This window comes from Dendrobates tinctorius, unplaced genomic scaffold, assembly GCF_039654945.1.
Source record: "Dendrobates tinctorius isolate UK_male_01 unplaced genomic scaffold, ASM3965494v1 ptg000056l, whole genome shotgun sequence".
NCBI lineage: Eukaryota > Metazoa > Chordata > Amphibia > Anura > Dendrobatidae > Dendrobates > Dendrobates tinctorius.
Genome location: NW_027361724.1, coordinates 1,943,450 through 1,959,839, shown reverse-complemented (window position 1 = coordinate 1,959,839; position 16,390 = coordinate 1,943,450). Strand labels below are relative to the sequence as shown.

The 16,390-nt window shown below is 39.2% G+C and overlaps 1 protein-coding gene across 1 annotated transcript in view; it reads right to left on the bottom strand.

Annotated features, from left to right (window-relative positions):
* The window catches only part of HOXD3 (homeobox D3), a 46,925-nt gene extending 30,798 nt beyond the window's left edge, over positions 1–16,127 (bottom strand). The window contains exon 1 of the mRNA XM_073577423.1: positions 15,798–16,127. The gene's annotated coding sequence lies outside the window, so the exon portion shown is untranslated. The remainder of the gene's footprint in view (positions 1–15,797) is intronic.
* Between the last annotated feature and the right edge of the window lie 263 nt (positions 16,128–16,390).

Genomic DNA, 16,390 nt, shown 5'->3' with positions numbered 1-16,390 from the left:
GCCTCAAAGCTGAAAATAAAAGGGATTAGCAGGAAACGAACCCTGTGTTCTTTGCAGGAGTTCTGCAGGACTGTTTCATATAGGAAACCCTGGAAAATTACTAACAGCACAAGCAATTTATCTCATTTTCTTTTATCAGTCTTTTTTAGGTAGTGTTTCTTTAAGGCTATGTGCACACGCTGCGGATTCTGCTGCGGATCCGCAGCGGATTTGTCCCTGCGGATCCGCAGCAGTTCTGCAGACAGTGTACAGTACCGTGTAAGTCTATGGGATTTACAATCCGCTGTGCACATGCTGCGGTTTTTTCACTGCGGAAAAGCTGCGGTTTTAAATCCGCAGAAAGAATTGACATGCCAATTCATTCTGCGGATTCCGCTGCGGTTTGACACCTATTCCATTGCCCAGGTGTCAAACCGCAGGGGAAAACTGCTGGCCAATCCGCAGGAAAACCGCAGGTCACTTTACCTGCGGTTTTACCTGCGGATCCGCACAGAAAAATCCGCTGGTGAATCCGCAGCGTGTGTGCACATAGCTTCAAAGGGAATCTGTCACACGGTTTTTGACAACCCATCTGAGAGCAGCATGATGTAGAGGCATAGATCCTGATTGCAGCAATGTGTCACTTACTGGGCTACTTTCTGCAGTTTTGATAACATCTTTGTTTAATCTGCTGCAGATCTAGCAGTTCTCCGAATGCTGAACTCTGTTTAACCCCACCCATAACACTGATTGGCAGCTTCCTGTGTACACTGTGCATAGGCAGAAAGAAGCCAATCAGTTGTGGTGGCGGGGTTATGCAGAGCTCATGTATATGAAGGATTACATGGCAGCAGGTTTACTAGTCCTCTGGTGATAATCTCCTGCTGATAAATCAGTGATTTTATCAAAACTACAGCAAGCAGCCCAGTAAGTGACATATCGCTTGGATGCTGCACTTAGATTAGATGGCAAAGACCTGATGACAGATTCCCTTAAATTGTGTTTTTGTGCAAACCAAATTTAATATATTGATACATGTCATATACCTCAATCTAAAGAACCAAAGGGCATTAACCCGACAGAACTCCACTTAGCCACATCCTCTTTTCTGGTCACTTCTATGAAGTATATAACGAAGTACAAAAAGTGTCTAAGACAAGGTACTATATGGGGGATGTCACATCAGGACAAGAACTATCAAGATAAAGATCATCGGGAGATATTCTAGACTCAGGGACCCAGAATCTTCCTTTATATGCCAGATCACAAAGCAGCTGCAAGCATCAGCCCCCGCTCTAGAGAACGTATCACAACCACATGTTACATAGAAGTCATGGTAGATCAGCTTCAAAATCAAGAGCTGCCAAAGAAAAGTTAGTAATATTGAGAAATTTAAAGAACAAGTTATAAAAAAAAAACAACTGAGACCAATAAGATAACGACACAATGGAGTTAAAAAGGACTCTCACTGGTGAGACTGGTAATTGAGCCTAAGCCCAAACAAATCTAATAAACCTCAATGCACGAGCCCATTCTTCACAAAGTGCATAAATTTTGCATCAGTTGTGTCCTGCTCAGGCTTAAAAATGCATTTATTTATTTTACTTATATATTGGTTCAATAAAAGAAGGGTTATTCCAGGCACCAAGTCACATTTTTCTGTGTGTTATTTCAACCCAAATTCTCAGAAATATCCTCGTTGGATCTCATCTGTGTGATGCGTGCATAAAGAACATGTATTATATTGCGAAAAAGTAACAAGAAAAGCAGCACTCACCCGATCCTTCTTTCAAGATGTGGTTTTAATCCATAAAATTGGTTACATTGATATTTGCGAAGCTGCAGGAGTCAGGGGAGGTTTCTCATGAACAGTGAGACCTGCCGGACTACGGCTGTTTCAAGCCTTGCTGGCGCTTCTCCGGGTCCATAGAAGCGCTAGCAAGGCGTAAAACAAGATAAATAGATAACATTGGGTTTAATTACAAAGTTAATATATCACAAAGCATTTTCTTCAATATGCACCAATTTTTGCAACAGAAGGACATCCTAAACTGTAACATTCTAAGCCCTAATACAGATTTAAAAAAAAAAAAACATGTACATTAGATATATGTTGGCCAAATGGCCCTTCAGCTGACAGCTATCTCTCCCAACTTCCCCATACAGAGATTTGGTCAAGAGCTCCTGGGTTCCCTGTGACACCCACTGACATTTTTTTGGCAGTGGCTTATGTCCAAAAGGATTGGCCATAGGAAGGATTGGCCATAGTAAGGATTAGCCATAGAAAGGATTGGCCATAGGAAGGATTGGCCATAGGAAGGATTGGCCATAGGAAGGATGGCCCATAGGAAGGATTGGCCATAGTAAGGATTGGCCATAGGAAGGATTGGCCATAGTAAGGATTGGCCATAGGAAGGATTGGCCATAGGAAGGATTGGCCATGGGAAGTATTAGTCATAGGAAGGATTGGCCATAGTAAGGATGGGCCATAGGAAGGATTTGCCTTAGGAAGGATCAGTCATAGGAAGGATTGGCCATAGTAAGGATGGGCCATAGGAAGGATTGGCCATAGGAAGGATGGGCCATAGGAAGGATTGGCCATAGTAAGGATGGGCCATAGGAAGGATTGGTCATAGGAAGGATTGGCCATAGGAAGGATTGGCCATAGGAAGGATTAGTCATAGGAAGGATTGGCCATAGTAAGGATGGGCCATAGGAAGGATTGGCCATAGGAAGGATTGGCCATAGGAAGGATTGGCCATAGGAAGGATTAGTCATAGGAAGGATTGGCCATAGTAAGGATGGGCCATAGGAAGGATTGGCCATAGGAAGGATTGGCCATAGGAAGGATTAGTCAAAGGAAGGATTGGCCATAGGAAGGATGGGCCATAGGAAGGATTGGTCATAGGAAGGATTGGCCATAAGAAGGGTTGGCCATAGGAAGGATTGGCCATAGGAAGGATTGGCCATAGGAAGGATTAGTCATAGGAAGCATTGGCCATAGGAAGGATGGGCCATAGGAAGGATTGGCCATAGGAAGGATTGGTCATAAGAAGGATTAGCCATAAGAAGGATTGGCCATAAGAAGGATTGGCCATAGGAAGATTGGCCATAGGAAGGATTGGCCATAGGAAGGATTGGCCATAAGAAGGATTAGCCATAAGAAGGATTGGCCATAAGAAGGATTAGCCATAAGAAGGATTGGCCATAAGAAGGATTGGCCATAGGAAGGATTGGTCATAGGAAGGATTGGCCATAAGAAGGATGGGCCATAAGAAGGATTGGCCATAGGAAGGATTAGTCACAGGAAGGATTGGCCATAGTAATTATGGGTCATAGGAAGGATTGGCCATAGGAGGTCCAACAGAATCCTTCTGTCCCCAACATCATCTACTTTGGAGAGTTGGAAGGATGCTATAAATTTTAGACTGTTGGCTAATCCTCCTTATAATGGTAGGTTCAACAAACGTTGGACTTTGGGGACTTTAAATGTAAATCTTTAAATAAAGTTAGTAAAAAGCCCAATTATGCTTAACAGTATTTAGTTTAATTTTTCATGGAATTGTTATAACCATTGGCCACTGTAAATCAAGAGGAAGATCAATACTATACAGTCAAATAATTGCCTATAATAGATTCTTAATGATTGTGCTGCTGTGAAAATGATTATTATTTTGCTTTTATAGCGCCATCCTATTCCACAGCGTTTTACAGACATTATCATCACTGTCCCCATTGGGGCTCACAATCTAAATTCCCTATCAGTATGTGTTTGAAGAATGGGAGGAGAACATACAAACTCTTTACAGATGTTGTCCCTGGTGGGTTATCCTGAACACTGAGCCACCGTGCTAAATACTGAGCTATTTCCAAGGAATCACCTTATCACCATTGTTATGGCTTCTCCATTCCTGATAATCAGCCATTGGAGGAAATGAATTGTGACCATTAATTTTTCCTACAGCAGTACCTATAGGAAAATTGCAGTATTACATGGCACATTTGTAGGTGGGTATCCTAATTATTTCCTGACTATATATGATAGGATGGGGCATATTGAATTTCAACATACTCTATCCTGTTTTCATAGGCGACACACTGCTTCCATAAGGGTTTGGCAGTGGCTTACCTCTCATACTTATTGGAAACACATGCAAGCTTTACATGTGTACATATGTATAGCGAATTTGGGGAGAATAGCTCTTGCTGAACAAATATTTTACTTGGAGCTATGTAATGTAAATTGGCACCTTTAAAGGGAAGCTGTCAGCAGGATTGTGCTGAGTAACCTACAGACAGTGTCAGGTTGGCACCATTATACTGACTAAAATGATACCTTGGTTGGTGAAATCCGCCTTGTGGTTGTTGTTTAATCTTTATTTTCAGTTTTCAGTTAATGAAATTCTTGCGCTTCGGGGCAGCCTGTGTGGGGGGCTTTATGTGGTGCTTTGGTTAGATATTCATACTGATGGCTTATGACAGATCCCTGATCCCTCACTGACCTGCCCCCTGATCCTTCACTGACCTGCCCCCTATTTTGCTAATGAATATTATACATATATATATATATATTGAAAAAAATCACCTTGAGCAGGCAGGCGCCGGTGGCGGCATCTGCACTGCAGCATGAGCTCATGTATAATGTGCATTAAATTATTTTGTTTTCTTGTATGAATAAATTAATTAAGAAAAACAATCTGTCTCAAAATGGTGCCGGCAGCGCCTGCACAGTAGCAGCTATCGGCTGGCAGCACTATCTTGGAGGAGGCAATTTTTATTTTGTCTAGCAAGATGGTGCTGACGGCGCCTGCACAGTAGCTTCTATCAGATCGCCGCTAGCTGCTGCTGCGCGCTGTTTTGAGACAGATTTTTTTAAATTAATTTATTTATACAAGCAAATAAAAGAATTAAATGAACATTATACATGGGATCATGCGGCAGCGCAGGTACCGCCACCGGAGCCTGCCCGCTGAAGGTGATTTTTTTTTCCAATATATAATATCTATTATTTAAAATCAGGGGAAGGTCAGTGAGGGATCAGTGACCTGTCAGAAGGCATACACATGATCACCTAATCAGAGCACCACATGAAGACCCCCACAGGCCGCCCCGAGCCCGAGCATATCATTAACTCAAAACTGAAAATGAAGATTAAAGAACAACTACAAGACGGATTTTATCAACCAAGGTATCATTGCAATCAGTATAACGTCGCTGACCTGACACTGTCTGTAGGTTACTGTGCACAATCCTGCTGACAGCTTCCCTTTAATATAATAGACTACTTTTTTTTTATTTTACCATGCAACCAGTTAGCTGTTGTGTAGTAAGTAGTAGAATTTTGGGTGTGAACATAGTAAAAAAAAAAAAGTTCAGTAACTTTCATTTGGGGCAGCACGGTGGCTCAGTGGTTGTCCCACCAAGGACAACATCTGCAAGGAGTTTGTATGTTCTCCCCGTGTTTGCGTGGGTTTCCTCCGGGCACTCCGGTTTCCTCCCACACTCCAAAGACATACTGATAGGGAATATAGATTGTGAGCCCCATCGGGGACAGTGATGAAAAATGTGTGCAAACTGTAAAGCGCTGCGGAATATGTTAGCGCTATATAAAGATTATTATTATTTTAATTTTTATTTGATAAATCAATAGTAGACATGAAAATAAGCAACTTTGTAATAAATCTTATCAGAGATCTCTGCTTCTTTCTCTGCAAAAACTGATCAGTCATTATCAAAATTCTCAGTTCACAGGTAAATTCTGTATTCAGTGAAGACAGACTTTCTCATTACTGAGAGGAGATGGCAGCTGCCACTGATAAGATTTTATCTAGGTAGAAGAGGGAGGAGGAGGAGCTCTGTCTCTAGCTCCTCCTCCCACTTTGAAATTCATTATAAGCAGCTGCCATCTCGTCTCAGTAATGGGAAAGTATGTCTTCATTGAGTACAGATTTTACCTGTGAATTGAGAATTTGATACTGAATAGAGATCAGCAAACCCGAACTTAAAAGTTTAGGGTTCGTAACTGTCCGGTGTTAAATGCCGAACACGGAATTCTCCTGGAAGTCCATTGCAATGTTCGTAGTTCTGGGGAAGAGAGAGAATATTTTTTACAGATCCTATGTTCTGTTCTCCATTGTTTTCAACGTAGTTCAGGTTCTGGCTTAAGTTCAGGTACAATTCTCGTACCCAAACCGAACTTTGGACTAAAGTTTGGGTCAGCAACCAGAACCTGAACTTCCACGGGTCCACTCATCGCTAAACCTGAACTTAAAAGTTCGGGGCTCGTACTGGACAGTTAGTGTCTGGTGCTAAACAGCGATCACGGACTCCTCTCGGAGGTTTGCTGCAATGTTCTGAGTTCTTGGGGAGAAAGAGAGAGATATTTTTTTCCAGCTCAAAAGTTTGGGTCCCCATTGTTTGCAATGGGGTTCCGGTTCATCCATAGTAATTAATTATCAATTCTGACAGAGAAAAAAGCAATTTTGTCTGATAGCATACACTTGTGTGAAAAAGTGTTTGCCCCCTTTCTGATTTCCTATTCTTTTACCTGTTTGTCACACATAAATTTTTCAGATCACCAAACAAATATAAATATTAGACAAAGATAACACAAGTAAACGCAAAATGCAGTTTTTAAATGAAAGTCTTTATTATTAAGGGAAAAATAAATCCAAACCTACAGGGCCCGGTGTGAAAAAGTGATTGCTCCCTAAACCTAATAATGGGTTGGGCCACCCTTAGCAGCAACAACTGCAATCAAGCATTTGCGACAACTGGCAATTAGTCTTTTACAATGCTCTGGACTAATTTTGGCCAACTCATCTTTTTAGAATTGTTGTAATTAAGCCACAATGGAGGGTTTCCGAGCATGAACAGTCTTTTTAGGCTACGTTCACACGTAGCGGAACTCTCGCGGAAATTACCGCGAGAATTCCGAATTCCATTCCGCGGGAAAATCGCATTTTAAATTCCCGCGATTTTCCCATGGAAAAACTAGCATTTTGCAAGTGTTATTAGCTTGCAGAATTGCTAGCGTTTTCCAAGCGATCTGGAGCATCGCTTGGAGAACTGATTGACAGGTTGGTCACACTCCTCAAACATAGTGTTTGAGGAGTGTGACCAACTTTTTACTATTGAGGCTGCCGCGAAAACGCGAAAAAAACGCCAGGTGTGAACATAGCCTTAAGGTCATGATACAGCATCTCAATCAGATTAAGGCCAGGACTTTGTCTTGGCCACTCCAAAGCCTTAATTTTGCTTTTCTTAAGCCATTCAGAGGTGGACTTGCTGGTGTGTTTTGGATCATTGTCCTGCTGCATAGCCCAAGAGAGCTTCAGCTTAAGGTCACTAACATATGGCCAGACATTCTCCTTCAGGATTTTTTGATAAACAGCAGAATTCATGGTTCCATTTAACACAGCAAGTCTTCCAGGTTCTGAATCAGCAAAGCAGCCCCAGACCATCACACTACCACCATCATATTTTAGTGTTGGTAATATGTTCCTTTTCGAAAATGCTGTGTAACTTCTACGCCAGATGTAATGGGACAGACACCTTCCAAAAAGTTCAACTTTTGTCTCATCAGTCCACAGAGTAATCTGCCAAAATTCTTGGAGATCATCAAGATATTTTCTGACAAAACTGAGATGACCCTTTATGTTGTTATTGCTCAGCAGTGGTTTTCATGATGAAACTCTGCCATGCAGTTCATTTTTGCCCAGTCTTTGTCTTATGGTGGAGTCATGAATCCTGACCTTAAGGGGCTAAGTGCACACGTAGCAGAAATTTTCTGCTGAAAAACAGGACTCCCTTCCCAGAAACCACGTGTTTTTTTTCTGCAAGTTTTCTGCTAGCTTTTAACACTTTTTTTGCGTTTTTTTCCCGCGCGGTTTCTAGACACATGGAAAAAGCCAGAAATGCGGAAAAAAACACGAAATTAATGAGCTTGCTGCATTTTTTACCGATGTGTTTTTTTCACAGTAAAAAACGCATCAATGTGCACAAAAAGTGCTAAATGCATAGAAATGAATGGGAAGCTTCTTTTTTGCGCTTTTCCCGTGGATTTTTTGGCAAATCCGCTGGAAAAACCACAAGAAAAAACGCTGTGTGTGAACACAGCCTCACTAAGGCAAGTGAGGCCTGCAGTTCTGTGGATGTTGTTGTGGGGTCTTTTGTGACCTCTTGGATGAGTCGTTACTGCACTCTTGGAGTGATTTTGGTCATCCGGCCACTCCTGAGAAGGTTGACCTGTGTTCTATGTTTTTGCTATTTGTGCATAATGTCTCTCACTGAGCTTTCAAAATGACTTTATTGCCTTTTCTAGACTTATAGATCTCAATTATAATGTTTCTCCTTTGTTCCAGAATTTTTTTGATTGCAACATGATGTCTAGCTTTTGAGGATCTTTTGGGCTACTTCATTTTGTCAGGCATGTCCTATTTAAGTGACTTCTAGATTGAGAACAGGTGTGGCAGTAAACAGGCCTCGGTGCTACTAGGGGAATTCAAAACTCAGCTTCCAAAGATGTGATAAATCACAGTTACTTTATGTTATGTTTGTTGTTTGTTTTTTTTGGGGGGGAACCACTTTTTCACACCGGGCCCTGAAGGTTTGGATTTCTTTTTCCCTTAATAATAAAGATCTTCATTTAAAAACTGAATTTTGTTATTAATTGTGTTATCTTTGTCTAATATTTACATGTGTTTGGTGATCTGAAACATTTAAGTGTGACAAACATGCAAAAGAATAGTAAATCAGGAAGGTGGCAAACACTTTTTTACACCACTGTATATTGCAAAGTTGTTTATTTTCATATGTACTATTGTTTTATGAAGGAAAAATTAAAATTACTCTTTAAGTAATTGTTTCATGTTTTCTAAAGTTAGCCATACTCATGAGATAACTGTCACCATAAAATTAATTCAGCAGACAACTATCATTCATGACCTCCTATACTAATGTGCTCAGCTTGGCTGAGAGTTTAATGTTTTCAATGGGGAGAGAGAGAGGAAAAATCCACTGGTAGAAGCCCCTGACAGCAGATTATTTTTCCTGAAAACAACGAAATTGGCTATTGAAATTTCAAACTCTTGCTCCTTCTTTACCCCAAAATCATCTGTCGGAGGGAACGTCAGGCCTCCACTCATATTAGATGGGTGGCCATTGGCAGACACTTATCATTTAATGGATATGTGGTAAAGTGGGGTAATATGTGTAGGGTGGATATGATGGTGTTCTCGTATAGATATGGGACTTTTTTATGGGTTTACATTATTTTGTCAAAATACCTCTTGCAATACAAATATATGAAAATAGCAAACACTTGTACAATGATTTTGAAGATGTTAAAAACTGGAAAAAAAGCTATTTTTTTTGTCTTGTCATAACTATCTTCATGTCTGATACATTTTAACAGCCAGCCACTATGATTGCTAGATGTGGTTGGACTTGATCTGTTTACTTATGCGTATTGTGTCATTCCACCTTTGAACAGGTGATTTACATCAAATACAAATCCAATTGTGACTAATTTACAAAATGTATGTGAACAATCGCTACAATGCGTGATGACACACTCACAAGCTTTTTAGCTGGTTTTACCATTCAAACTGTGTGTATATATATATGGCATGGATGGCTGGCGAAACTATTGGCGAAACATGTCTAGTGTCAGTGTGCTTGGTGAGTGAATCCAGGATCTCAGCCACTGGCTTCTACTTACCTCTTTCTCTTACAGGTTTTCATGGGTTCCCGTTTTTCATGCTTTACTATTACCTGGAGTTGTATGATATACTTCAGCACTTGTTTAGCAATGAATTGTTGTCTTTCATGCCTGACTTCAATACTGTGCAACTACTTACTGTATATGGGTATTGCGCTATACAACCCTGTGTAATTCTTCCATCACTGTCCTTTGTGTCTATTTTGTGGCTTGGTTTTATTGATTTAAAAAAAAATCATACATATATCAATATACCAATAAAGATCATTTTGTTTTTTAGATTTGTCCATCACTCTGTTGTCTCTTTTTTGGTGTTCACACTGAAACTATTCATACTATGCATGGCATTTTTGGCAAAAAAGAGATTTTTTATTGCAGTCTTTAGGCAATCAACAATATATCAGAACACAGAAATAAAGATTTATAGAGAAATAATTATGTAAAAAATAGACAGACAGATATTGATAGTATGTTAGATAAAAAGATAGATAGATAGATAGATAGATAGATAGATAGATAGATAGATAGATAGATAGATAGATAGATAGATAGATATGAGATACAGTGGGGGAAATAAGTATTTGATTGCTGATTTTGTAAGTTTGCCCACTGACAGACATGAACAGTCTATAATTTTAAGGGTAGGTTAATTTTAACATTGAGAGATAGAATATCAAAAATAAAATCCAGAAAATCACTTAATACTTGGTGCCAAAACCCTTGTTGGCAAGCACAGCAGTCAGACGTTTTGTGTAGTTGATGATGAGGTTTGCGCACATGTCAGGAGGAATTTTGCTCCACTCCTCTTTGCAGATCATCTCTAAATCTTTAAGATTTTGAGGCTGTTGCTTGGCAAACTCGGAGCTTCAACTCCCTCCATAAGATTTCTATGGGTTTAAGGTCTGGAGACTGGCTAGGCCACTCCATGACCTTAATGTGCTTCTTTTTGAGCCACTCTTTTGTTGCCTTGGCTGTATGTTTTGGGTCATTGTCTTATTGGAAGACCCCAGCCATGATCCATTTTTAATGTCTTGGCGGAGGGAAGAAGGTTGTCACTCAGGATTTTACAGCACATGGCTCCATCCATTCTCTATTTGATGAGGTGAAGTAGTCCTGTGCCCTTAACAGAGAAACACCACAAAAACATAATGTTTCTACCTCCATGCTTGACAGTGGGGATGGTGTTCTTTGGGTCATAGGCAGCATTTCTCTTCCTCCAAACACAGCGAGTTGAGTTAATGCCAAAAACCTCAATTTTTGTTTCATCTGACCACAACACCTTATTCCAGTCACTCACAGAATCATCCAGATGTTCATTGGCAAACTTCAGATGGGCCTGCACATGTGCCTTCTTGAGCAGGGGAAACTTGCGGGCACTGCATTATTTTAAACCTTTACGGCATAATGTGTTACCAATGGTTGTCTTGGTGACTGTGGTCCCAGCTGTCTTGAGATCATTAACAAGTTCCCCCCATTTAGTTTTAGGCTGATCTCTCACCTTCCTCATGATCAAGGATACCTTACGAGGTAAGATTTTGCATGGTGCCCCAGATCGATGTTGATTGAATAGTCATTTTGTATTTCTTTCATTTTCTTACTATTGCACCAACAGTTGTCTCCTTCTCACCCAGCGTCTTACTTATGGTTTTGTAACCCCTTCCAGCTTTGTGCAGGTCTATGATCACGTCCCTAACATCCTTATAAAGCTCTTTGGTCTTGCCCATGTTGTAGAGGTTAGAGTCTAACTGATTAATCGAGTCTGTGGACAGGAGTCTTTAATAAAGGTGACTATGTAATACAGCTGTCTTTAATGCAGGTAGCAAGTTGATTAGGAGCGTCTAACTGGTCTGTAGGAGCCAGAACTCTTAATGGTTGGTAGGGGATCAAATACTTATTTCTCACAGAAAAATGCAAATAAATTAATATAATTTATACAATGTTATTTTCTGGATTTTATTTTTTATATTCTATCTCTCAATGTTAAAATTAACCTACCCTTAAAATAGATAGATATACAGGATAGATAGATAGATAGATAGATAGATAGATAGATAGATAGATAGATAGATAGATAGATAGATTTTGGAAGGATTAGGCTGTTTAAATGAGAAACTTTGATCTTTGGGAAGGAGCTAGTTTTCTGGCAGCGATTCAAACACCTGGTCTACAGGAATCTGTTTATGTTTTACCCTGTCAGGATAGACATCTCCAACCCAATGAGGATTGTATGCAAACTATTACAAGATTCCTTATAAACATTCTTCGGTGATAGTTGTGTTCTGGTAAGGAAATTCTGGTTATTTTACACACAGCTAGGAACCTAAAGAGATCAGAGTTGCACTTTGAAAATTCCATAATGTCAACATGGGGATTGATGATTATCTGCAGACCAGAGAACTCAGGGGATACAACATTGTGATCTTCATATGAGTCAGGTCTGTAGCTCACATGGTCCTCATTACAATAACTGCAGTGAAAAAAAAAAGTCTCCTCTACAGTAAAGGCATCTTATTCTTAACATCCTCATCTGAAATGTGTGCAATGGCTCTAAGCCCTGATAAAAAAATGTTTAATGTGTTTTGTGTATTTGTCAGTTCTGTGTGTGATACCAGTACATAGAAATAAATGGATGTAAGGGTCTAAATGAGAGAATGGGGCGTGCTGTAAAAAAAATAGGTAGAATTATCCATGTAACCAGTTTAGTAACAACAACAAAATATATAGTACAGCGTGACATGTAAAGTATAGCACATCATTGACAAGCGTGTAATATGTTTCTTATTTATTTTTCAATGTTTAATAACTTAATAAGGCGTCAACAGGTCTTGGAGGTGAAAGTGTCCTGAGGGTGCAATCACACTCATGTAGTAATACTTGTTTTAAAATGATGAAAGAGGTGGGTACATTCATGAATCCTGTTCATTTCAACAGAACCAGTTTGCATTATTTCTATCAGTTCCATCGTTTCTCCATATTAGCCTCACATTGTCTCTGTACACAATTCTATGCACACAATTATCAAAATGCAGCTTAACAAATTGACAATATCATATCTACCAGGGGTTAGTTCACACTGGTCCACCATTGTAAAAAGAGCTTTTAGGAAATATCCATTTGATCTCAAATTGCACAGAACAATCAATACATTTGGACATGACAAAAAAAATGTTGCATGCATTCCTTCTCTGTCCAGTGAGAAAAACCTGTAGTGGGCACTTGCTGCTTTGGCCATTGTGCCAGAGGAAACAATAGGCTCTGTATATCCGCAGAGCTGAATCTGCATTGTAGGAAGATGGGGTGAGCAGCAGAGACCCCCACTATAGATTCCACAATAAGGTTACACACCACATGACACCACATACTTTGTGCATCCTAACTGAGACATTTTTACTCTTTTTTTTTTTGTTCATCAGCCAATAGGATTTCATATATAAAAATAAGCAGAAACTGGTAAATAAGAATGTAGCCATCATTACTGCTCTCCAATTATATCTTTCACTTTTTTATATGCTTTCCCATTAAATTTTTCATATATGTAAAATAAAGCATGGTTATATATTGTGTGTCTCCTCTAGGATTATGTCTATATATATATATATATATATATATATATATATATTCCAATGTGTGATGGGTTTAGGTAGATAGATAGATAGATAGATAGATAGATAGATAGATAGATAGATAGATAGATAGATAGATAGATAGATAAAAAAATTGGAAAAAAAACAGCACAAAATAGAAAAAGGATTCGGGTGCAGGCCCTCCAGGTACATACCAAACCTTCATATTAGATAGATAGAGATACACATATACAATAGGACATACAATGTATGTGATTAATGTCTATATTATATATATATGAATGGCCACTATTCAAATTGACCTATAATGTATTAGCATAACATCCATATACATTATATATATATATGTGTATGTTGTATGATAATATATCTCGTGTTGAATAGTGACCATGTATATATAATATAGACATTAATCACACACATTGTATGTCCTATTGTTCTATACATCATTGCCATGTATGGATATGTGCATGAGACTTTCCTTACTTTATGTTAAAATTGACCTATTATATATCACTACTAGTAGAATACCTATCTAATTATCTGACTATCTATCTGTCCACCATCCTGGGGTAGATTGCCATACTTCTCAATAACAGCATATTTAATGCACAATAAATGCATATTTGCACAATCATTCAGCCAATCTATTCCACAAGCGTGTAAGCCCATTGTTAATAAAGCATGTGACATTGTATAAAAGTCCTGCAGTGAAAATAGAGCATGAATGATGGAATGTTTGCTGCACGATAATGACCTGTTCAAATGTACTGTATATGTCTGTATTATATATATTATCTATTGTGTATCCAGAAATAGACAAATTCTAGATGGATACATACATGGATACTTGTTTTGTGTTTCTCTGCCTTGTTATCTATCCATCTATATTCTTTTGACTATCCTCCCCATGTATAGCTAGCTATGTATCAATTTATATTTGTCTATTCGTAGCTATCTGTCATTTATCTATTTTTCCATCGACTCCATAATTCTGAATCTTAAAGTCCACCCACTTGACTCCTCTGATGTAATCTATTCATCTAGAGGTATTCAACAATGGGATAAAAGGAAGCAATTAAAGGTTTCTAGTGCAGGTGACACTGTAGGAAAGAGATATAATGACTCTTCTTATTGCCCATATGACCCCTTTCAGGAGATTTGCAACGTGAGTAAAACTGTTCATTTCCTTTTGTCTACTTTGTGAAGTGCTTTATTGCAGATGACGCCTCATCGCCGCTAGTGTGAATGGAGGCTTCCTCTTTCTCCTGGACTTCCTCTCTTTCCTGTGATGATGATGATGCAGCTGCTGGGTTCTGCCGCAGTGCAGAGGAGCACTAAATACCTTTCCCAGCTGTCTGACAAACAAGGCTGAAATACTTTCTTTGTTCTGCTTTTCCTGCAGCACAACCTTCACTAGCTCATAACACAACATTACAGCCCTGCACACTGGGGGCCACACTGAGGCAGGCAGGAGAATGGGGTCTGTACATTTCATATAGTATTCAGAAAACAAAAATGGATAGATAGATAGACAGATAGACAGACAGACAGACAGACAGACAGACAGACAGACAGATAGATAGATAGATAGATACATCAAGATGTTTGTCAAAAACTGAAGATGCATTTTATACGCTCATATAAAAGCAAACCAATATGGAACCGATTATTTTCGACGTCTCCAACACTACAACACTACCATTATACTACATGAAAAAGGGGGAAAAACGATTCTTTACAGCAACTGAACATATATATAATGCATTACCTCTTTAATATATATATATATAAGTATTTATAAATATATTTGTGTATATAATGCTATATATATATATATATTGAAGTGGGACATGCATGCCACTACATTAGTTATTCACTTATTAATACATTGCTTCATGAAATTACTTTAACTCACATATCATCTGTCAATCATTTATCTGCCTATCTCTAATACACAGTATGCTTATTATCTGGTGAAGAAGCATTTGCGCATTTTTCATATTCAGATTACCTCCTGCATGAAATGATGGTCTGCAAATTAGTTTATTAACGATCATTTACACTTTAGAAACACTGCGAAATAAACAGTGTAATTGGTAATTCTGATCACTTTATGCTTGACATTAAATATCTCTCATCTATCTATCTATTTATCTATCTATCTTCTATCAATTATCTAACTATCAATTATCTATTTATCAATCTATTATCTATCTATATCTATGTATTTATTACCTGTCTAGCTCTTTTTCATATATGGTAGCATTAGCTAAAGGTAGATGACCACCAATAAGCTCCATAAGAAATGACTCTTTGAGTCTAATGCTCCATCTTCTGCCTTGTATTGATTAGTGTCTCCCTCTGGCTATTGCCTGTGCTGTGACCTCCACACAGTGCAGCAGCCCAGCACATAGCTGTAGATGAGTGTAGCTGCTGCACAGAAAGCAATGGCAGGGTGCTGTACAGATGGAAGCAGGAATGGTGTAGAATGAATGGCATCCAGCACTTACCCTTGCTGAGCACATGCAGGCAGGCAGGGAAGGGGATGGAGCTGTAATCCATGTGGCATTTTAGTGGTTACCAGACTAGAATCTGGTGGTGAGCTTTTCCAGATTCCTTCTCTGTTGCACCAGTAGAGAAACTTCCTCAGTGGGAAGGAGCCTCAGACTGATCAGTCAGTGGAGCTGGTGACTCTGGGAAGGGATCAGCAGCATAAAACAAACCACAACAGGAAGCAGGAGATAAAATCAAGAGGGGAAGGAGGGGGATCAGGATGGCACAGAACACTACATGCACCTCATCTGAGACAAAGGTTACAAAAAGAAGGTTGGAGACTCTCTAAAGGCAGAAGGCAGCAAAAATCATCCAGGGAACCCAGGCAAAAGGCCATGAAGAACCTCACAGGCTCCATGTGACCAGCAGCAGCCAATGGAGGAGCCAGGGAGGTCATAACCAGGGCTATTACCAAGTTGTAAATTTTCTTCAAACAAAAAAAGGAATTTACTGCAATTCCTTGCGGATTTTTGGACATATTGCCAGCCAGCGCCATTTTTCTTGGCTCTTGTATAAACCTCTTGTTGTAGGCTTTTCTTCAGATTCAGAG